Here is a 24,175-nt window from a genome sequence, read left to right as displayed (position 1 = left end):
AATATTGGACAAAATCATTGGCTTGCTTGAAGGAAATGAGTTCACTAACACTAGTTTTGAGGTTCAAGTGTCTACCCTCTCTGGATCGTGAGAATGTGTTAACTCTGGTTCCGCATCTGCAGCTTCTCAAGTGTGTACTGTAGCAACTAATGCTGGTGTTATTCAGGAGCCTGATGTGAGTAATGCTCATCTGGGATCTTCTGCTTCGTTGTAAAGAGCTAGGACACCTGTAAGTGATTCATATAATGTATCTTTTTTGCACGTCGGTACCTCTACTAATTTTCCTGTGGTAACTGACACTTCTGCCGTCTATTGTTACACAACCTGCTTCTTATGCAATGGTGCAAAATCATGGACCCGTCTTAGCGCCACCGGTATCAAGTGCCCTTTCAGGTTGCATTACCTCTACACAAGTGGTTAATGCCCCAATCTCTCAGATTAGTGAGGACCTTTCACAGGTGAGATTATCTGCGCCCATAACGTTGCAGGCTAGCGGTAGTCCTAACCTAACCTTCTGTACTCCATCCTTTTCACAAGAGCGCCCGAATCAAAGGTGTGATGACTCTGTAATCCCTCAGGACCACTCTAAGCCTTCCCAGGCACCTCCTACACCTGCTTTTCCCCAGATTTTCTCTAACCTACCTCACCCGTTGACTACTGTGTTTAACGGAGTCTCTAAATTTTCGGCTAACTCCGTTGATGAGGTTAGTTCTTTCCTTCGGTTCTTAATCGAGTTCAAGGATCAGGCAGTAGTGTACAATCTCAGTAACAACCACATATTTCAAATCCTATACCCGCAGATATCTGGAGCTCTTTCTGAGCATATCGTCAGGGCCATTTCCGAAAGATGGACTATAGATCAATTTCACACACGTGTGCTTGAATTTTTCATTCCTTCTTGTGCCTTGTCTTCATTAGTGCAGAAGCACTATTTCAGAGTGCAACATGTCAGTGAGTCATTATAGGAATATGTTCAAGATATTAAGCCCCAGGCTAGGATTTTCCGGCTTCAGTATTCTGAGGCCCAAATGGTTGCCAACATTATTGAAGGTCTCGCCCCGAACTACAGATCATATCTGGCTCTTTCACCGTGACCAGCAACGTTCGCTCAGTTGAAAGCTGTCACAGTTTCTGCGGAAGGTGTTCGATATGCCGACCAGTTATGCCTTGCATTAGCCCCCCCTCCTATGAACATGCCCTCTCCTCAGGATTCTAAAACCACCCCTTCAGCTGCTTTCAACTCGCGTAATCATTGTTCATGTTTCAGTTGTGGCTCCACTGCTTATTTCAAGTGGGATTGTCCTAAGGTTGGGGCCTTAGGCAGTGCAAGACCTGCCATGGGTAGAGGCTCTTCCATCAATACTTCTTGCTGTAACTGTGGGTCAAATAGTCACTTCTCTAGGCAGTGCCCACGTAATACTTCAGCCTCTGGACCTCCAGGCAATAGTAATTCTAGACGACTAACTGCCAGTTCTGATGGTAAACCCCAAAGTGTGGCTTCTTGTCTTGTCTGTCATAACTGTACATTGGAGGACAATTTACCTAATTCTGAGGCTAATGATTGGACCCAGTCTGAACCTAGTGCCCATTTTTTGCAATCTTGTGGGATTTCTGCCATACCTTCTTGTAAGTTACCGTACTTATGCATAGAGGTAAATAATGAACCTGTCTGTGCGTTACTAGACTCTGGAAGTAGTATCAACTTGATGAGTGAGACCTGGTACAATTCGATGAAAACTGTTTGCAAGTTACCTACATTAGAACCTGTGCCCTTAACCTGCCATACTGCTAATTCCAACTCGTTGAACATTGTAGGATCCCCTAGATGTCAAGATAAGAGTCCTGATTTTACATGGAAAATGCCAGTACTAGTGGCAAAAGATTTATCCTGTCAGTTCATATTGGGTGCCAGTTATATTGCTAAAACTGGCATGATTTTGGACCTGCAGTTCAACAGATTCCTTTTTAAATTTTCTGCAAGAACCTTTGAGCTGTGTGATCACTCCGCTATTCTGCCTTGTCACGTTAACGCTGTTCCTGAAGATTCTGGCGAACCCAAAGCTTTTGATTTTAATCATTTACCCAATTTACCAACTTAGGAAACTCTGCGATAATTTTCCTGATGTCTTTAGACAAGTTTGGTGTCACCAATGTCTTAGAGTACAAAATTGAAGTCACGGATAACATACCTGTTCGCTCTCCTCCGTATTGGCTGTCACCTCCCAAAATGAAGGCCCTCGAGGCTGTTATTGATCAAATGCTCACTGACGGAGTGATACGCCCTTCTAAGTCAGCCTATTCTTTTCCCATGTTTCTTGTCCCAAAACCGCAAGGTGGTTATCGTCCTGTAGTTGACTATCGGATGTTGAACCATAAAGTGGTCCTCCAATCTGTTCCCCTTCCTGATTTGCACTCTTGTTTTTCTTGGTTTTGCTAATGCCAAAATTTTTACCACCTTTGATTTAAATGAGGCATATTACCAGATACCTCTAGCTGAGGAATCCAAGCACCTCACAGCTTTTGCTACTGATTGGAACCTCTATGAATTTGAGCGTGTTCCATTCAGGCTAATAACGGAAGATGCTGTCCTTACTCGGTTACTGGATGTTTTGTCTGACGTTAAATTCAAGTTTGTCTATAATTACCTTGATGATTTGGTAAACTTCAGTGAAACCTTCGAGGTACACCTTGTCCATCTCAATGAAGTCCTTGAAAGACTGCGTAAAGCAGGTCTAACCCTTAAAGCTAGCAAGGTTTCTTTCGCACAACCCCAAATGTCCTTCTTAGGCCATATTGTGTCGGGGAAGGGTGCCTCAGTTGATCAGTCTCGTACTGCCGCCATCCAAAATTTTCCCACGCCAAAAGACGTCAAGGCTGTAGCCAGATTTATTGGCATGGTTAATTCTTTTTTGTAAATTCATTCCCAATTTTGCTGAATGGGCAGCCCCATTAAATACCTTGAGAATAAAGGATGCCAAATTTGTGTGGGGTGAAGACCAACGTGAAGCCTTTTGCGACTTGAAATCTGCATTATGTAACGCTCCTGTACTGGCTATGCCAGACTTTTCTAAACACTTCATCCTTCAGACTGACGCCTCTTCCTCAGGAATATCTGGTGTCCTCCTTCAGGAATTTGAAGAGGGGCATTGTCCCTTTTCTTATGCTTCTCGTGCCCTGAATCCTGCTGAATGAAACTATTCCATTTATGAGTTGGAAGCCTTAGCTGTTGTCTTCTCTTTAGAACACTTCAGAAAGTACCTAGAACATCTTCCTTTCAATCTTGAAACTGATAATCAGGCGTTGAGTTGGGTACTGGCCAAACTGCGATGGACCGGTCATCTTGCACATTGGGCAGTGCACATCTCAGCCTTCCAATTTGAAGCTCGCCACATTCGTGGCACGGAAAACGTTGTGGCTGATGGCCTCAGTAGGATGTTCTATCCAGGCAGCTCTGACCCTCAATCAGAGCCTGCAGACCCCTCTCCTGAACAATATCAGCCTTTGTGAATGTAGTTCTCACCGACTCTCCCTTCCTTTTCAAAGATATAACCAAACATCAGGAGGACGACACTGAGTTCAAAGCTATTATCGACAGGATTGTTTTTCTATTTGCTTTACGTCACACCGACACAGATATGTCTTATGGCGATGATGGGATAGGGAAGGCCTAGGAAATGGAAGGAAGTGGCTGTGGACTTAATTAAGGTACAGCCCTGGCATTTGCCTGGTATGAAAATGGGAAACCATGGAAAACCATCTTCAGGGCTGCCGACAGTGGGCCTCGAGCCCACTATCTCCCGATTACTGGATACTGTTACAAACCACTACTCTCATTTTTGTTCCGTATTGAATACAGTGATCTCACTTAGTTTATAAAAGGAGTATTTTTATTGTCCCACCTATACAATACAACTAGTACCACGTTATGTGGTTAAGTAAACATAGAAAATCTAAATTTCATGGGGACATGTTTCGCCCTGCATTTATTGGGCATCATCAGCCGTATTAATTTAATCTTAAAACAAACATTGTTTAGAGGACATTGACATTTATACTGTAACTAGCAGATGTACCCGTGCTTCGCTATGGGATTCTCAGAAAGACTAACTTTGTGGTTTTCCTAACTGAAGTCAACTTAGGCCATTACAAAAATGTCAGTAGGAAAATAGCGATTAAAAGCTTGTTATCATATAAAATACTCGATGAAATGAAGAACCGCACATTTTCTACTACGGTGCCGATCTAAGAGTCTGAAGTTTCAGAGCTGGAATGACCAGGCCACAGACAGTCATGATGTCCTCTGCCATTATTCCATTAAATATGCACACTTTTCATTCCAATCAGTGCTTCAGAGTAGGGATTGAATAGCTCAAATGCTATGATGAACCAGTTTGTTATGTACGAGTAGTATCAGAAAATTTATGAACCAGAGGAACGCCATGCTAAAGAAGAAAGTTATCTGACTCCCCAGCTACTTCCTGCCAATATTCAGACAGGCTGTTATACTCGGTATGACCGTGCGAGTTGGCCGTGCGGTTAGGGGCGCCCAGCTGTGAGCTTGCATCCAGGCGATAATGGGTTCGAATCCACTGTCGACAGCCCTGAAAATGGTTTTCCGTGTTCTCTCATTTTCACACCAGCCAAATCCTGGGGCTGTGGCATAATTTAGGCCGGGGCCACTTCCTTCCCACTCCTAGCTGTCTCCTATCCCATTGTCGCCATGAGTCCCATGTGTGTGAGTACGACTTAAAGCAAATTTTTTAAAAATCGCTATACAGCAGTAATCCGATCTATCGGAGATGAGTAGCAACAGAGACACAAAGCATATCACAACAAACAATGGTCAGTATCATGTTATTGTTGATCATTGTTATGAGCTTCTTGTATTGTAGGCCTTCACATTTAGTTTTCTTTCGACTCTGTAATATTAGGGCGTCTTACTAAATTAATTATAGCGTAGACTGTAGTTCGTTATTCCCCGACTCTACATAGTGATTTTCATTAAATTCTGGTTACACATTTTCTCGTGCCTTGGCGCTGATATGGACTTAGCAACAAAAATTCAAATTCATGAATATCTCTGTTATCATAGCCAGTATGGCAAATGATCAGAAATGTAATACTGTATAACTTTCGCTATGTAGTATTTGTCGATAGAACCATTAATAACACAAATATTTGAGAATTAAAATTTAGGCCTTCCCCTAAACTGCAATTTCACTCAGCGTGAATAAACTTATTTATGGCCTAGATTGTAATGACTTATTTCCCGGCTTTGCATACCAATATTCTTTAGGATAGGACAACTAATAACATAAAAAATTGAGAATTAAATTTTAACCCTTCTCCTAAACTACCATTTCTCGCAGCGAGAATAAGATTATTTATGGCCTAGATTGTAGCGACTTATTGCCCAACTTTGGATACGGATTTTCATTATAGTAGGACCACTAATAACATAAATACTTGAGAATTAAATTTTTAGGCCTTCCCCTAAACTACCATTTCTCTCAGCGTGAATAACATTATTTATGGCCTAGATTGAAGCGACTTATTCCCGGACTTTACATACCGATTTTCATTAAAGTCTCTCCACTTTCTTTGGTCTTTCCACCACTCCTCTTCCAACACTGTGTCCTAGTCCAGGTTTCTTTCTCTAATACTGCGTTGGTGTGTCCTTCCATCTCAATCGTGGTCATCCGCAGCCTCTCCTTCCTTGCATTTGCATTTCCAAACTTTTTTTTTGGCATTCTTTCATTACTCATTTGCTTTATGTGCCCAAACCATCTTAATCGGCTTCTCTATTCTACCATTCATTTTTTCCAATCCAGTTTCTTCCTAGATTTTCTCTCTTCTATTCTTGTGTATCATACTCCTCAAGAACTTCATTTCGGCTGCCTGTATTCGACTCTCATCCTCCTTTGTCATTGTCCAAGTTTCTGTTCCAGAAGTTGGTGGGTATGTAATACATCTTGTACATAGTTTCCTTTGCTTCCATTGGCACATCTTTGTCCCATAACATGTTTCTTATGCTATGATAGAAACAGCTTCCAGCTTCAATCTTCTTACTAATTTCAGTATCCAGTCGAGCATTCTCCATTAAATCACTCCCCAGGTATTTGAACGTCTCCACTACTTCCAGGGGCTTGTCTGCAAGTCTAATCTGACCTTTTCCTTCTTTCTCCCCTCTTGTCATAACAAGAGTTTTACTCTTTTCTACACTTATTTTCAATCCACATTCTTTGATCTTCCCATTCACCACACATCCAACTGTTCTTGAACATTCATGGCCTCTTCTCCCCAAATCACAATATCATCTGCAAACAACAACATGTTAATTTCTCTTCCTCCATATGCTGCTTTTGCTGTTCTCATGATGCCATCCACTACTATTGTAAACAGGATTGGTGATAGAACACTTCCCTGTCTCAGCCCACTAGTGATTTTGAACCAGCTTGTAATGCCAACTTGTGTTTGCACGGAACAACAACATTCCTTGTACATTGCCATGATCATTTTTATTAATCCCTGTCCAATGCCTTTTTGCACCAGACTGTCCCAAACTCTAGTCTTGGGGACACTGTCGTATGCTTTTCATTGTCAATTAATGTCATCACTATATCATTCCCATACTCCCATTGCTTTTCCATTAGTTGTCTCATAATGAAAATGGGCTCTATTGTTGACCTTCCACTTCTGAAACCAAACTGATTATCCTGTACCGTATCTGATTTTCAACCATCAACCTTACTCTACTTTCCAGTATCCTCTCCATTATCTGAACAACATGGGATATCAGAGTAATTCCCCCTGTAGTTTTTCAATACTTTCTTATTGCCTTTCTTGAAAATTGGGATGATTTTTTTTTTTGGCCAATCCTCAGGGACCTCCTTATTCTCCCAGACAATCCTGAGAACTCGATATGTCCACTGCAGGTCTACAGCTCCTGCTGCCTTTATCATCTCCACTGAAATTTCATCTATTCCAGTTGTTTTTCCATTCTTCATCTTTCTTACTGCCATTTCAATTTCATTCATTGTAACTTTTTTATTCATTTCTTCATCAACTAATTGCCTTGTTGTTGTTATTATTATTATTATTATTATTATTATTATTATTATTATTATTATTACAAAGATATTCCAATGAAACAGGCTGGTAACAATCTTGAAAGTACAGCGTTTAGCGAGAGTGGAAAACGACCTCATTCTAAATCAAGGAGTCGTTCAGAAGTCGTAATCATCAAACGAATGAACGGTAAGACTTTCACTGATGTTTTGAAGGATATCAGGAACAAGGTGAAGCTGGAAGACAGTGGAGCAGGAAGCCGATCTATCCACAAAAAGAGCTGGCGCTGTTGTTCTTGAATTCAATAAAACAGCAAAGATTGAAAACAGGGAGATATTCAGTAAATCTATGAGAGTTGCCCTCGGACGAGATGGCGATGTGAAGGTTTTAATCCCCCAAACTACACTGGAGATTCAAGACATGGATAGCATCACTACCACTGCAGATGTGGAGGAAGCTGTAAGACGAGATTCCGGTAATCGCCATGGAGAGCTGAAAATATCAGTCACTAAACCAAACAGCTGGGGACAGAAACTTGCCATCTTCGAAACTTAAGGTGAGGATGCTCAGAAACTACTGGAAGCAGGAAGAATTAAGATAGTGTAATGGATATAGCGTCCGCCATGCCAAGTCACTACGCGCCGAGCTCGTCACCCATCGCCCCCACCCCCTTAGAGTCGAGCGCGCCAATCGCGAGCATCATTTAAGTGCTGGGCGTGCCCTTCTCCTGTCCGTGGTCGCGCAACGTGGAACGACAGAAATGACTCCGCGATTAATCTGGAGTGTTCCATCTCGCGATGTTCCTGGACCCGTCCAGCATCCGGACGATTCTAGAACAACCAGCGCAGGTATATAAGAGAGGAACGACCTGCCTGCAGTCAGTGAGAATTGGTTAGTTAGAGAGTGAGTGAGCGGAGAGCGCAGTCAGTGGTAGCCTGGGCTGAGATGTCAGCCTGATCGAGTATCTGTCTGTCGGAGCCGAGGACTCGTTCCTGGTTTCCTGGTGTCGTGTGTGTGTCCCTTGAGGCTGCTGGAGGAGAACCTGGAGTGTTCTGGAGTAGCGATAAGGGAACACTGGGTAGCGACATGTGAAGACTGCGGAGTTCGACGGATAGTGAACAGCGGATACTATCCCGACCTGTGAGGCTGACGTGTAGGCTGTGGACCGCAACAGCGCTAACGAGTGTGACCGAGTGTGACCGAGTGGCTGAGAGAGTGTACTGTAAATAATCGATGACTCTGTATATGTGTGTGTGTGTGTGTGTGTGTGTGTGTGTGCCATTGTAGATGGAACCTAAGAGAAACTAAGACAGAGAGCGCGAACCGTCTGTAAGTGTGTGACCGTGTACGTGGGTAAGTTGTAAGCTCGGCTATCGTCTGTGTGTGTGTAAATCTGTAATTATAGTGCTTAGTTAATAAATCTTAGAACTAGGTTGCTACCAGGTGCTGTACTCATTTATTCAATTAAGTACCCCGCCAACATGTTACAATAAGATGCCTATACTGCAGAGTACGTGCTAGAACCATGTTACGTCGCTCCTTTTGATGCCTATCATATGGACACCTGGTGAGAAACTGCACCAGGCCCCGACAGAAGTAAGCTCTGTTTTAAGTATGGAGAATCTGGTCACAAGGCAGTAGACTGTAAAAAGAAAAGTCTGCGATGCATGCTTTGTACAGGCAAGGGTGTCAATAAAGCTAAACAAAATCATGTTCCTGGATCGGGTGCATGGACAATATTTCATGAAGGCCAAAAATCACAGCAAATGATGCGAATCCTTCAAGCAAACATGCACAGGAGTCAAACAGCTAATGACCTTATGACACAGCTGATTTATGAGATGGAAGCAGACATCATTATTATTAGCGAACCATATCAAGAGAGGGATCATCCAGGGTGGTTTGTGGATAACCTTGGAACAGCTGCAATTTGGATGCCAGATCTAGGAAAAGTTTCAGTAACAGAGCATGGATGCGAAGATGGTTTTGTTTGGGTACAGACTGGGGGAATCACTATTGTAAGCTTTTATTTTATGCCAAATGAATCTGTTTCCAACTTTCAGATGAAACTTGATTGCCTTGAGTATGCATTACATGGAATGGAAACAGACTAGTGGTCGCTGGTGATTTAAATGCTCAAGCGTCGGAATGGGGCATGAAACAGACTTCAGAGGACAGCGTATAATGGAGATGGCAGCCAGAATGGGTTTGGTGGTCAACAACAGAAGATTTTCCACAGTTCATCATAAATTTATTATTATATATATATAATTCTCTGGGGCCATCAAGGACCACGTTAAGTCTTGTTGCATTTGACACTGAACTTGGGCTTCTTTAGAGCCCAAATTTCCCTCATTCTTTGTGAGTGGGTTTGCTTACACTCCTCTGTCCAAGGGGCACCGTGTCTTCTCTTTGGTTGCTCGTCTCGGTTTAGCCCGTTCGTCAATATTTTCTTGCGGAAGAGATCTCTGTTAAGGGCGTCTTCAGCTGAGATATGTAGCATTTGCAGGTCTTCTTTGGTCAGGGAATTGTGGTTTTGGGGTTTGAATCAAAAAAGTGAAAGATTTCTTTAGTTAACTTTCTTCCATCCATTCTTTTCAGATGACCATAAAATCGTGCCCGTCTTTTTCTGATTGTGTCGGTAATTTTCTCTATTTTGCTGTAGACTTCCTTGTTGGATCTCTTTTGATGGATTCCATTTCTGTACTTTGATCCCAAGATTCTTCTCACAATTTTGCGTTCTCTTTTCTCCAGTTCTTCAAGGAGTCCTTTGTTGGCATTTAGAGACAGGGTTTCGGCTGCATATAGAACTAATGGCTTCAGAACTGTTTCATAGTGACGTATCTTGGTGTTTTGGGAAAGGCATTTTCTGTTGTAGATTGTGCGGGATGTTTGGTAGGCTATTTCCAGTTTGCGTACTCGCTTCTGAAGTGCTTCTTTGTCCAGTCCATTTTTCATGATGATCTCACCCAGGTATTTGAATTTGTCTACTCGGGTGATGTCCCCGTATTTTGTATGGAGTTTTGGTGGAGCCTCTTTGATGTTAGTCATTACTTCTGTTTTCTCAAACGATATCTGCAAACCAGTTTGTTCGGCAATTTCCTTTAAAATTTCGACTTGAGCTCTAGCGGTTTCTATGTCGTTTGAGACAACAGCAATATCATCGGCAAATGCTAAGCAGTCTGTTGTGATCCCCTTGGATTTGGTTCCTATTCTCAATGGACTGTAGTTGGTTTCCTGTAATCTCACCCGCCAGGTTCTGATGATCATTTCAAGAACACAGTTGAAGAGTATCGGGGATAGCCCATCACCTTGTCGGACTCCTGTTTTGATGTCAAAGGAATGCGAGAGACATCCGTGGAACTTCACCTTGGATTTTGTATCGGTCAGGGTGGCTCTAATTAATGCCAGCAGTTTCAAATCAACTCCACTCTATCTGCTGCTGATTGAGTGAGGAGGTAATGGTCATTGACCCCTTTTCCAAAAAGGACTGGATATCTTGTGGTGTGTTGGTTGCTCGACTTAAATCCTTCTCATTATCAGAGAAAAGCTGCTTGCACAAACCTCTTCTCACCGTAAAGCATTGCAGTGCAGCTAAGAAAGCTTTGGTCATTAGCTCCGACACAACTCCAAATGCAATGCCATGGTACTGAAGCATGTAAGTACAGCTACGTAACTCTTGTAAGTATGAATGCAGCCTTGTCTGTGGCTTTCTCTTACAGACACTGGACTTCGATAGTTCACGTCTGTGGTAACAAAGGGTCGAACAACTAACCTGACCCTTTCTTTTGGTAAATCTGCCATGTGTACCTGCGGAACTGTAGGATGGTAACAAAAGCACTTCAGACACCTTTTGACAATCATTTTTGCTTCTCTTCTGCCGCTGATAGACCAACATTGTTGACGAGTTGCATGTAGGAGTCGCTTTGGGGGACAATGCTTCAGACGACGATGTTCATTTTCCATGATCATTCTGGTGATGTGATGATTTGCTGGTAGAAGCACAGGATGTCTCTGTTGTGATATTAGCTCAAAAAAAAAAAAAGAAGCCTGCCTCCAACCTTAATCAATCCGTCACTATCCAGAAATGGACTGAGTGGCTTTAGAGAACTCTTCTTTGGGAGGTCTTGATTATTAATTAAGCAATGTAGTACTTGGGGGAATGCTTCTAATTGTGTCCATCTGACTACTTGTTTCTCTGCTTTACAAGTTTCTTGTATTTCTAGTGAACTTTTTTTCCTTTCCGTGGTTCGAGTTTGCAATTATAAATGAATCTTTGACAATATGCTACTATATGGCATAACTTCGGAAATGACGAGAATTTATTCAGTAGAATGCTGATTGATGTTGCTATCAACGTAACTGCTGTGACCTTCAGCTGTGGTAGTTCTGTTTCAAATTCTTCTGAATGATCTGGTTGTTGATGTCGCATGCAAAGCCAAGAAAGTTCGCTCCAACAAAATGTTTTGTCTTTCAGTTCTGCTGAAGTAATTCCTCTTAAGAGAAGATCAGCTGGATTTTCAGTCAAAGGAACATGCTTCCAGGTGATTGCATCAGTGGTTTCTTGAATCTTTGCAATCCTGTTTGCCACAAATGTCTTCAGCAGCCTTGACTCAGTGTTGATCCATCCCAAAACAATTGTACTTTTACTCCATAATCTGATCTGGTCAATTTTTTCTTTCAAAGCACTCACTATTGTTTTGATGAGTTGTGCAAGAAGAAGACTCTAGTTTGAGTCTTGGCAATGAAATGGTTTTTAAAGGAGCTACTTTCGTCTTCGCACAAAGTAAATTGGAAATGTAAAAGACCACTTTGTGTTTGACAAACTGCATAAATTCAGGCTCCAAAAGCCTTCTCTGAAGCATCACTGAATCCATTCAAATCAAAAGAGCCAGAGCGATTTCCAGGATTTATGCTTCTCATGATTCTGATGTTCAGTATTTCTAATGATGTATAGTACTCGTTCAAAATCTGAAGGTGCTCTGGGGACAATGTTGTTCAGTCTGTCTAATGACATATAGTACTCGTTCAAAATCTGAAGGTGTTCTGGGGACAATGGCTGATCCCATTCAAATCCATCCACCCGTAAGTGTTGCTTCAACAACTTCCCTTTGATCAGTACTGGACCCACGAGTCCTAGTGGATCGAAAATCTGTGCAATTTTGGAGGCTACTTCTCTTTTGGTTTTGGATCTTGGTGACTGCTTTACCAGCTCAACTTGAAACTGAAGGCAATCTTGTGCTGAGTCCCAAAGGAGTCCAAGAGTCTTACTAGCTTCACCTTTGTCCCTTCGAGGCTTTTACTCTCAAAATCCTAAAAGATCTGTTTGCTGTTCGACCTCCATTTCCTCAAATGCATTCCACCACTCTTGAGAATATCTTGTATTTGCCGCCATAGCCTGATCACATCTTCTAGAATGTCTCCTCTACTTAAGCAGTCATCCATATAAAAATCATTGTGAATAGCCTTTGTTGCTGCGGGAAATTCATTTTCATGAAGAGTAGCCAATTCATTTGGACATATCATGGCATGGTAAGGTGCTGATACTGTCTCATATGTTACTGTATGCAACTGATAAATCCTCACAGGGGCTGAAGATTCCTCTTTCCACAAAATCTGCTGTAATGTTCGATATTTAGGGTGGATGAGAATTTGCCTAAACATCTTTTCCACATCTGCCATCATGACGTACTTATGGCTGCGAAATCTAAGTACAATGTGAAAAAGATCTTGCTGTAAATTAGGTCCTGTCACGAGCTTGTCATTGAGTGATATCCAGAGTAATGTTTCCCCCGAGGCATCAAATACCACTCTGACCTTTTTGGTGTCACTATCTGGATGTACCACTGGTTGATGGGGTATGAAATATGAATTTGGTACATCTTGACTTTGGTTTGTTTCAATCAAGCCCATATGTCCTAATTTTTCATATTCATCCATGAAATCTGCATAAACAGTCTTCAGTTCGGAGTGTCTGCTTAATCTCTTGACTAATGAATCTAGCCTGTTTAGTGCATGTTTTCTTGATCCTCCAAGGATGACATAAGGCTTGGTAGGAAGCCTTACAATGAATCTACTCGTATCTCTCGAAACAGTGTCCGTGAACTGTCTTTCACATACTGTATTCTTTTTGCTGATGTGTAATGCTGAATCTCCGGAATTGCTTCTTGTTTCCAGAATTTTTCCATCTGATTTGATAATTGTTGATTGCTAATTTTCATGCATATAGATGTTGATCCTTGTTTGTTCTCAAAAACTTCACCACCTATAATCCAGCCTAATCAGGTGTTTTGTAGAGTAGGTTGTCCTTCAGCTTCATTCTTGGGTGGATCTATGACTATTTTCCATTGAAGTCCTGCTCCAATCAATATGTCTATGTCTCCAAGGTTGTTGAATTTGGGGTCTGCCAAGCGAATATCCTTCGGAATAATAATCTTGCCCTTCTTGATCTCCAACTGTGGCAATCGTCCTGTTATAGCTGGCAAACCAGAAATTCTGCTTCCACCTGAAATCTCTCATTCCTTGAGTGAGGTGTACTCTTGAAATCGCTTTGTTTCCTCTTTGGAACAATCTACTCCAATGATTTGTGTGTTTGTCTTGATGTTCGGTAAACCAAGCTTCTTATACAGACCTTCTTTTATTAGATTCGGCTGATATCCCAGATTATGTGTAACTATTCTCATGTTTAGATCCGTATTGAAATTTGCTATAATTTGCATACAAATTTGTATTTTTTATTTTTCTATTCCACCTTTTCAATACAATCCAATAAAGCTTGGATTGTCATTCTTCTTCCATGAGCATCTTTCACGTCAATTAAAGCTGTTGACAAAAGTATTTGTGATGTTATTTCTTTCGCCAAGCTCACATTGAGAGAAGCAGATGAATGCCGAGATTCGACACAAAGGTTTATGGGCACTTGGTTTTCTTTAACATCTTTCTTCTGTTTGTCATCTTCCTCAGCATGTAAAAGTGTGTTGTGCAGTAGTACAAGTAGATATATTGGACAGTTCGGCGGCGGCCACCGCCGCAGGGCACCCAGGGGCCCGCTCCACCGTCACCACCCGAGGGGCCTTCCCAGGGGCCCGCTCCACCGCCACCACCCGAGGGGCCGTCCCAGGGGCCCGCTCCACAGCCACCACCCGAGGGGAGCGCGGAAAATTTGAATTGGTAAACAAAGCCACGTGCTTTTTGACACCTGTCATCGACAACAACGCATCGCTAACCTCACTGCTGCCATGTTGATGGGCCTAAACCTCAATGCTGCCAATTTAACCTTACTAGTGTGAGATCTGAATCGGTAAACAAATCCACGTGCTTTTTTGACAGCCACGTGCTTTTTGACAGCTATCATCAACAACAACGTATCGCTAACCTCACCGCTACCATCTTGACGGGCCTAAACCTCAATGGTGCCAACTTAACCTTACTAGCGCGAGATTTGAATCGGTAAACAAAGCCACGTGCTTTTTTGACAGCTGTCATCCGCCATCCTTAATCAACAGAGCACCGTGCTGCTATCTTTAGCTACATATCTTTGAAATGTGGGGCAGATAATTTGAAAAATGCTTTTTGACAGCAGCCATCTTTAATCGGCAGAGCACAGTGCTGCACTCTTTAGCTACATACCTTTGAAATGTGGTGGCAGGCAATTCCACGTGACAGCAGCCATCTTTAATCAAGAGAGAACCGTGCTGCCCTCTTTAGCTACATACCTTTGAAACATGGTGGCGGCAATTTGAAAAATTCCACATGCTCTTGTTTAGAAACAAACTCACATGCTTTTTTGACAGCTGTCAACCACCATCTTGCATCACAAACCTCAGTGCAGCACTCTTTAGCTACATACCTTTGAAAAGTGGTGGCGGCAATTTGGAAAATGCTTTTTGACAGCAGCCATCTTTAACAGACAGAGCACCATGCTGCCCTCTTTAGCTACATACCTTTGAAATGTGGTGGCGGAAATTTAAAATTGTATCCAGCAGCCATCTTTAATCAAGAGAGCACCGTGCTGCTATCTTTATCATACTAGCGGGAAAACAGCAGCCATCTTTAATTTACAGAGCACCGTGCTGCCCTCTTTAGCTACATACCTTTGAGGAGGGCTTTTTGAAAAATCCTATTTGACAAGCTGCCATCTTTAATCAACAAAGCAGCATGCTGCCATCTTTTGCTACATATCTTTGAAATATGGTGGCGTCAATTTAAAATTGTATCCAGCGGCCATCTTTAATCAACAGAGCACCATGCTGCTATCTTTATTGTAGTAGCGGAAAAACAGCAGCCATCTTTAATTTACAGAGCACCGTGCTGCCCTCTTTAGCTACATACCTTTGAGGAGGGCTTTTTGAAAAATTCTATTTGACAAGCTGCCATCTTTAATCAACAGAGCATCGTGCTGCTCTCTTTAGCTACTTACCTTTGAAATGTGGTGGCGGCAATTTAAAAAAAATTCTATTTGACATGCTACCATCTTTAATAAACAGAGCACCGTGCTGCTATCTTTATCGTAGTAGTGGGTAGTTTCTACGTAACAGCTGTTATCCGCCATCTTGCATCGCTAACCTTAGTGCTGCCCTCTTTAGCTACTTACCTTTAACATGTGGTGGCGGACTATTTGAAAAATTCTATTTGACAAGCTGTTATCCGCCATCTTGCATTGTAAACCTCAGTGCTGCACTCTTTAGCTACTTACCTTTGAAATGTGGTGGCGGACAATTTGAAAAATTCTATTTGACAACAACCATCTTTAATCAACAGAGCATCGTGCTGCCCTCTTTAGCTACTTACCTTTGAAATGTGGTGGCGGGCAATTCCACATGACAGCTGTCATCTGCCATATTGCATCGATACCGTAGTGCTGCCCCCTTTACGACGCTGCTGATAATTTAAAATACGTGATTTTTTTTAACAGCTGTCATCCTCCATCTTGCATCGCAAAACTCAGTGCTGCCCTCTTTAGCTACTTACCTTCGAAATGTGGTGGCAGATAATTAGAAAAATTTTATTTGACAAGCTGCCATCTTTAATCAACACAGCACTGTGCTACCATCTTTAGCTACTGCTATCTTACATCGCTTACCTCGGTGCTGCACTCTTTAGCTACTTACCTTTGAAATGTGGTGGCAGACAATTTTAAAAAATTCTACGTGCTTTTTTGACAGCAGCTATCTTTATTCAACAGAGTACCGTGCTGCTATCTTTGCGGCTACTACATCGCTAATTAGCACTTAGAGGCTACTACACAAGATGGCGGTGGCTGTTATAGCCTCTTCCTCTGTTAAGGCATAGCTTTATCGAACGAGTTTAAACATGCATCGGGATAGCTAGAGTAAGCACGTGCTGCAGTGATGACGTCATTGTGCATGTTTAGACTTGATCGTTTTCTTAAGAGTAAGTAGGTGTGAGGCATGCAATAAGTACAACATTTTGAATGCGATCAAGTATTTATTTACAATGCACTACAACAGTGTTTGTTTTGCTGCTGACAAGGTTGGTATGCTTCTTAACGTTTTGCTGCTTCTGAAATGCCTCCTGCAGCATTCAAATTAAACAAAACATTTTGAAATATATTATACTAAGTATGTTATGCTTTACAGAGAAGATTATACACTTCTTACCTTGTTGTTATTCCTTTTCTGAATCATCATCATCATGAGGTACTAGAGAAAGTTCATTCATACACTGTGTACAGTGTTCAATCATTGGATTTGGTCCATCCCAATCATCATCACCATTTTCTCCTCAATGCTTGTAATGTCGTTGACAAGTTCTGCATAAAGCTACTTCGATCGACATCTTACTGTGTAGAGGAAGGATGTCCCAAAAATTATGTACGTAAGAGGCAGCGTACGTAGATAAAAATCCTGGTGGTAAGTATTGAATAAGATGTTTCGGCATTGACGTTCTATGTTTATAGAACATCTTAATAGCCTCACTTACTCCTGTGAGATAAATAAGATGTTGCGTATGAGCATGCAAACAGCACGCACATTTTCAGTTTTGTTCCATAGCGTACGATGTCGAAGCACACACTAATGTTAATGATAAAGAGCTATCCTTATTTATAGTCTCATAACAATATTCGTTAGCGGATGGTAAGTAACATCACTTATATGAATAATAAGACAATAGGCTGCTGTGTTAGCAGGAATGTTTTCAGATGTTTCAAATTCTAAACGAATATCAACTGGAGATTCTTTTATAGATTCTTCATGATAAGAGCAGTCTATAACTACAATTGGTGCTTTATTTTTAAATTCTTGAGGTGTAAATAGCGGACGATCTTCTTTCTGATAATACGATGATTGAAATTTACAAAACATGTCATAGAGCATCCCAAACTTATTTTTCTCAAAGTTAATGTCTATGTTTTCGTAGGGATATGTAATTCCATTGAGGTATAGTCTAACGTGTCTTAATTTACAGTGATTAAACAGTGAGCAATCTTTTTCGTGATTGAATTTATGATTAGTTTGAAATCCAAAAATAATATACAAGGGCTTCTCAGTAATACGTGTTTTAACGGCCCAGCTATGCTTGTTTGTAGGTGGTAACACAGGATATTCATGCAATTCCCAACTTCAAAAATGTATAGGTAATGGTGTATCATTTTCTACAATCTTGAGCAATCAAAGTTTTTCACGATCAGATAAGGTTACATGTGGAATCCTCCACAGTATACCATGAAGTGTAATTTTCGATTCCACTGGTGTTTCTACTGCTTTAAGAGAATTGTAATAACTTCGATCACGGATTAGAATAAGCTCTTGTTTTGCGTTGATTCTAATACGTGTAAAGTCTTCTGTGAAGCCAGAAATATTAATCATCCAGTTGTTAGTAGTTCTTGGACACCATCCTGCCATCCTCAAAAGATTACTTTCTTCATCACAGAAAGAAGGGTATAGTTTCATTGCACTTGTAATACCAACATTCTTTGTTCGATCTATTTCAACATTATTTACTTCATATCGCGCTTCAGAAAAGAGCAAAGCTAGAGCATGGTTGTTTAATTGTGATGTGCTTGGTCCACTTCCATCCGACTTTTCTAGTCGTCCTTCAATATAGAGGTAGCTTTCGTGTGGTAAGATGTATACATCTTGCTGATTAATAATAAAATGAATTTCATCGTTGTTATTTAATCCAACCGTAAAAGGTTGATAGGAATGAAGCTCACTTCGTACTACACCTTCACGAGTTTCTACTGTATTCGTAATGTCTAGCATTTCTTCCATTCTGTTGTAGTAGCGTATATCCTAAGTCTTGGAGTATCTGTTTATGTGTATCTGTTAACTCTATGAGTCTCTGCACACATGTAGCATGTCTTCGGAATGTACACCGTGTTTTATAGATGTTTTTCATACTGGTTTGAGTTGTAGTTTGTAAGCTACGTACGTGTGCCGATCTAAATGAATAAGCTGATTATGTTTATTCACAAGTCTAAGAGTAATGTTGCTAATGTGTTTTACAGACACAGGATGATAAAGAACTACTGCTGGTTTCTCACAAATAGTATATCCACATTCCTCTGTAACAATAAAGTCATGCAGGACGTGCGAAGGTTATAGATTACTATTTAAGTCTGTAATGATATTACAAGAAATGTTCACATGATAATCATCGAAGAGTGTTATAGGTTGATCAGACTCGTAATGTACGTTCGGTAGGAGCTCCCTCGATGAAAATCCAAGCAATGGTCCAATCGAATCAGGTTGTGATTTGAAGTCAATCTTAAATGATGATTCAATAACACATTTATGTGTAATGTTGCTTATAGTGATTGAGAACTTGTAATTATGATTACTAAAACTATCTTCTCCAATCTGATCAATTAACGTACTTTCAATATAGTCATGAATATCGTCTACTGAATAACTACCTGAGGGTAGTGTTAGCACATACTCATCGTAATAGAACTTGTTTACCGCATCACGCACATTATAGATTTTATTGTAGCTTTCAAACGATACTAGTCCAAGACTATGCGGCTGATAACCAAGTTCGATTGGTGGATTAAAATAGAGGGTTGTTTCAGGTCCTTCTCCATGTACAGCAAACGTTCTTTCACTGTTCGTCATCACGTAGACACTAATGCTCTTTCTTTACTGTCTGGGTTTGATATAAGAACATAAGACATAATCGTCCGCACATGCATGTATTAAAGTTCTGCACACGGTTTTTATTGTAAACAATGATGCACTGCTTCTGAAATAACGTATGAGCTCAAAAGGAGGAGGTAAGTCTCCATAGCTATCAAAATACCATACTTTAGATTTAAGTTTTACATAAGCAACGTAATGATTTCCAGGTTCACGACTGTTGTCCAAGTTAATAACAGCACTTTCACGTTCACGTGGGCGCGCTGGTAGTTGATCGCGCATATACACACCTTAAAAATAATGAATTCCTAGTTGTTTAGCAAACGTAAAAACTTCATCATGTGTTAGAGCTCGATGTGGCAGTGCATTCAGTAGACGTTTTTTGGAGAAATGTAGATACCAAGCCCTTTCTTGTATGGTGCTAGCTTCATGTGCACACCTTTGCCTCGTAATGCAATTGCCTCCATCGTCTTGTTATGACGTTCATTCTCTTTCAACTGTTGTTTCGCTTCTTCTACAGCTTTAACAGTTCTCGCTACAGCACTAGCACCACCTAGCAATGACCCTAGAGCTGCTAGGCCAGCAAACAGCACAGGAAGAAATCCTCCTCGTTTTGGTACAGGAATAATTCGTGCACGTTTACTAAATATTGCTCTGCACTTTGGAGAAATTCTCGCTCTTGCTGCGCGTAATGCCTTAGTAATAGCTACACGAGGATTGTATTCACCTCGAATAGCTTTTTGCGCAGCCTTTATAACATCTTTCCATCCAACAGTTTTTGCTTTCTTCTTCTTCATGTCGTTTGGATATCGTTGTTTCACCATGCTGTACACGACTTTACTGGTCAAGAGCAAATCATAAACTAACCGTTACCTCTTGTTTCGTTTAATATATATATATATTACTATTACCTACTTTATGATTCAGTTATCATGAAGATTATAAAGCAGCAAGACACACTACCTGTTACCGACATTGTACCACATCTCTTACCTAGTTCTAGCACAACTACAAGAAAACGTCATGGAACGTTGTTTCCTTTTACTGTTCGATGTATTATATCAGGACATCGGGATGCGGGAAAACAAATCTTTTACTTACACTTATTACTTCTGTAAATGGTATACGCTTCGAGAATATTTACGTTTTTGCAAAGTCACTCTATCAACTGCTATATACTATTCCACAAACTGTAATGCACGATCTAGTTAAAGATGGAATAAGATATTTTAAATTTAATTCGCATGAGCAAGTACCATCACCAGACGATGTGCTTCCTAATTCTCTTATGATCTTTGATGATGTCGCAACAGAACAGCAAAACATTATTCGTGCATTCTTTAGTATGGGACGGCATAAATATGTTGATTGCATCTATTTGTGACAGACCTATTCTCATGTGCCTAAGCAGTTGATATGCGACAATGCAAATGTTATTGTGCTTTTTCGGCAAGATGAGCGCAACATGCGACATGTGTATAACGATCATGTTAACACTGATATGATATTCAATGACTTTAAACGTATGTGTGCTAAATGTTGGTCATTACACCGATACAGCTTTTTAGTTATTGATAAAGAAAGTGATGTTCAGCATGGACGATATCACATGGGTTTCGATCATTTTATATGCATTAACACAAAATTACAGTAACTACTTGATTAAAAACCATCATCATGTTAACATCTAGCAAGGAGATTACAAAACATATCATCCAAGCTTGAAACAATATTCGACGGAAATTTTAAGAGCTTAAACGTATTCAAGCAGACACGGATTTATTTTTAAAAACACAACTAAGTACACCACTCAAAGAAATTTATAATTCTACTTCATTACCGCAGTCTACTTCAAGTTTTGCTTCTATGCAAACATTATATCATAAAGAGAAGCATGAAGAAGAAGAAAAGCATGAACAAGATACGGAAGAGAAGAAGCAGGATGTAGATCAAGAAGAGGAAGAGGAAGATAAGGAAGAAGAACTTAATGATACATCACCATCTAAGCGTGTTGAGTTTTTAACTACAGATGTTATTGCTGAAACACCTACTACATCGACGCAAAATCTACCATCTTTGTCTGAGGTTATGATAACACCAGAGTAGCGCAATCAGTTTAGAACTTTTATTCAAGATACCTATGGATCTCTCTTTGCACCTTATATAGAAAAACTTTTTACAGGACAAACTGACGCTACGTACGGTATTCGCTATGAAGATGACTGTTTCTGGAGGAAATTCAAATGTTAAGATTAATAACAACAAACTCATTGTAAAAGGTGTTACCTATAAACCTACGAAAGGACTCTCAGAACTTCTTTTCTCACGAATACCTGACAAGGATATAATTTTACAAGATGATCTTAAAAAATATAAAGCAATACTTTTTGCTACTGTTGCAACACGACGTAATTACAAGAGAACAGAAGCTGTAAATGCAAATAAGAGTTACAAGTATTGTGAGTTTATTTCTAAGCTGTTTCCGACTGCACGTAGTCTTGATGTTATCTACAAGCCTTTGTTGCCGTATGTGGATGTAAGATACTGGAATGACCCAAACTTACTCGTTGAACGACTACAACTTTTAAGAGCATCGCAAGATGCTGGTCACACAGGTCACAAATCAGAAATTCTAGAAATAGAAAGAGAATTACGACATGCCTGTATTATTTTGTAATGGCTCGTTAAGAGAAGATCTTACCTGTAAAGGTGAATATCGCACATGAGTTACATAAACCAGCACGTCGCACCTACTGTCGCAGACGCGTTATTACACGAGGAAAAGATGACCTCAGGCAAGCAGACTTAGTAGAAATAATTCCATATGCCTCTAGTAATAAGGGGTATAAGTATCTACTTACTGTTATCGATGTGTACTCGAAGTTTGCTTTTGCACAACCCGTGCGTTCTAAAACAGGAGCTCAAGTTAAAGAAGCATTTAAACATATTGTTGAAGAATTGAAACGCTGCCCAAGGCTTCTTCAAACTGATCAAGGTAAAGAGTTTTACAACAAGGATTTTTCTTCTTACCTCAAGTTACTTGGCATTCAACACTACTCTACGTTCAGCAATCTCAAGGCAAGTGTTGTAGAACGCTTTAATCGTACACTCAAAACAATGATGTAGTGAGAATTTACAGCACAAGGTTCATATTGTTGGATTGATCTGCTACCTAGACTTTTATCTACCTACAACGATACACCTCATCGCACTATCGGAACAAAGCCATGTCTTGTTACAAGGAATACACCTCATATAGATGCTATTCATCTTGTAATTAAAACAGCTGATCCACGTCGCCATCGCTTTAAAGAAGGTGATTTTGTTCGCATCAGCAAACACAAGTTTATCTTTGCAAAAGGATACACACCTAACTGGAGCACCGAAATTTTTCAAATCAGGAGTGTTAAGCTTACTAATCCAGTTACATATTTACTTCGCGATCTCAGAGGACAGCCTATTGAAGGAGGATTCTATATCAAAGAACTGCAGAAAACAAAATATCCTGATCACTATTTGGTTGAACGTGTTATTCGGCGTCATGGGAATAAACTGTATGTTAAATGGCTTGATTTTAATAACAGCTTTAATTCATGGATTAATAAAGAGGATGTACTTTAAATCTTATGTGTGTTTTTTTATCCTCTACCTCTCCTTTCTTCTAAGTCACTAGGACATGCTGTAGGATTAAACAACACCTGTAATATGTTTTGACAATTCATATTTATTTTAATATATATATATACATTTTTATCCTTTGTTTATTTTACTGTCTTTGTCACTCAGTTTTCGTTTTATTGTACCAACAACAAGTGCTGCTATCTTCCGAGCAGCTGAAGCACTAGGTAATAAAAAACAAAAAACACACACACAGCATAACTTTACGAAGCAGATTTTATCTGCTACACGTCTTAGTTTAGGATTGTTTTGTCGACATACTCTTTGCAGGCAGCATGTGTAACTACATGTCAGGCGAACGTGTTCTAGGGCCGCAGGGAAGATGAAGCTCGAAGAAAAGAAGCTAGCTAGCTAGCTAGCTAGTTTTCTGAAACTCTGTATTTAATTTAGACTCCTTCGATTTCTCCCCTTTGATTTTTGCATTCCTTCTTTCTTCTGCTATTTGTAGTGCTTCACCCGATAACCATTTGGAACACGTAATAAGATAAATACAATGTCAAATCAATGTTGGAAGAGGGAGCCACAGAAAGAAGTTACAAGTTCAAATATGGAAACACAAAATGAAAAGGATAATCTCTACATGTTCAAACACTTGTCTTCGGATAGATTAGCCCTCTCTTTTCAGCCCCTGTTCTTCTACATCTAGCTCTTCTCAGACTCTAATGAGCTTGTTTCTGATTCCTAGCTTCATCAGGAGGGCAGGTAACAATATTCATTGAAGAGCTATCTTGCAAGCTCTTCAGTCTTGTAATGTAGGGTAAGAAGAAAGCCAGACAGAGAGAGAAAAAGGAAGAGCAAAAAGATAAAGGTGAATACAGGAAGGGGGTTGAGAAGAAATTGATGTAGAAGAACTTGGATTGATAAGAGAGAGCCAGTCTATTTGAAGAAGGCAGTGTATGAAGATGTGGAGATAGTCCTTGTCTTTTTGTGTTTTCATGTTTGTCCATGTCTGCTCTTCCCACTCTGACCCACCATATGTTTATCCTATTATGCTGTTATTTTATGTGTGGCATAAAGAATTATTGTGTACCTGGATTCAGACTGATGGTATAAATAAATACCTTATTACCTTCTACTCCTCCAAGAGGGACAACTTAGCTCTTTTCATTTTGTTTCATTACTCTTGAGTAGGGCTTTGTCACCTATTCCAACATTTTTGTCCTTATACTGTATGTGTTCATGTTTGTCCTTGCCTCCTTTTTCTGTTGCTCCCTCTTCCTACACAGACCTGCCATTGTGTTTATCCTGTTGTGTATTCCTTTTGTCTATGTATGACTTGATTTGATGCTTGTTTGTTCCTTTCTGATACTGTACTTATATTATTAGATTTA

The 24,175-nt window shown here is 40.3% G+C and overlaps 1 protein-coding gene across 4 annotated transcripts in view; it reads left to right on the top strand.

Moving 5' to 3' along the window:
* Positions 1-24,175, top strand: part of LOC136877022 (mitochondrial ribosome-associated GTPase 2) — a 172,074-nt gene that overhangs the window by 125,029 nt on the left and 22,870 nt on the right. The window lies entirely within an intron of this gene.

The sequence above is a fragment of the Anabrus simplex genome, chromosome 7 (assembly GCF_040414725.1).
Source record: "Anabrus simplex isolate iqAnaSimp1 chromosome 7, ASM4041472v1, whole genome shotgun sequence".
In the NCBI taxonomy this organism is placed as follows: Eukaryota; Metazoa; Arthropoda; class Insecta; order Orthoptera; family Tettigoniidae; genus Anabrus; species Anabrus simplex.
Note: the sequence above shows the minus strand (reverse complement) of the source record. Positions and strands in the feature narration are given on the sequence as shown.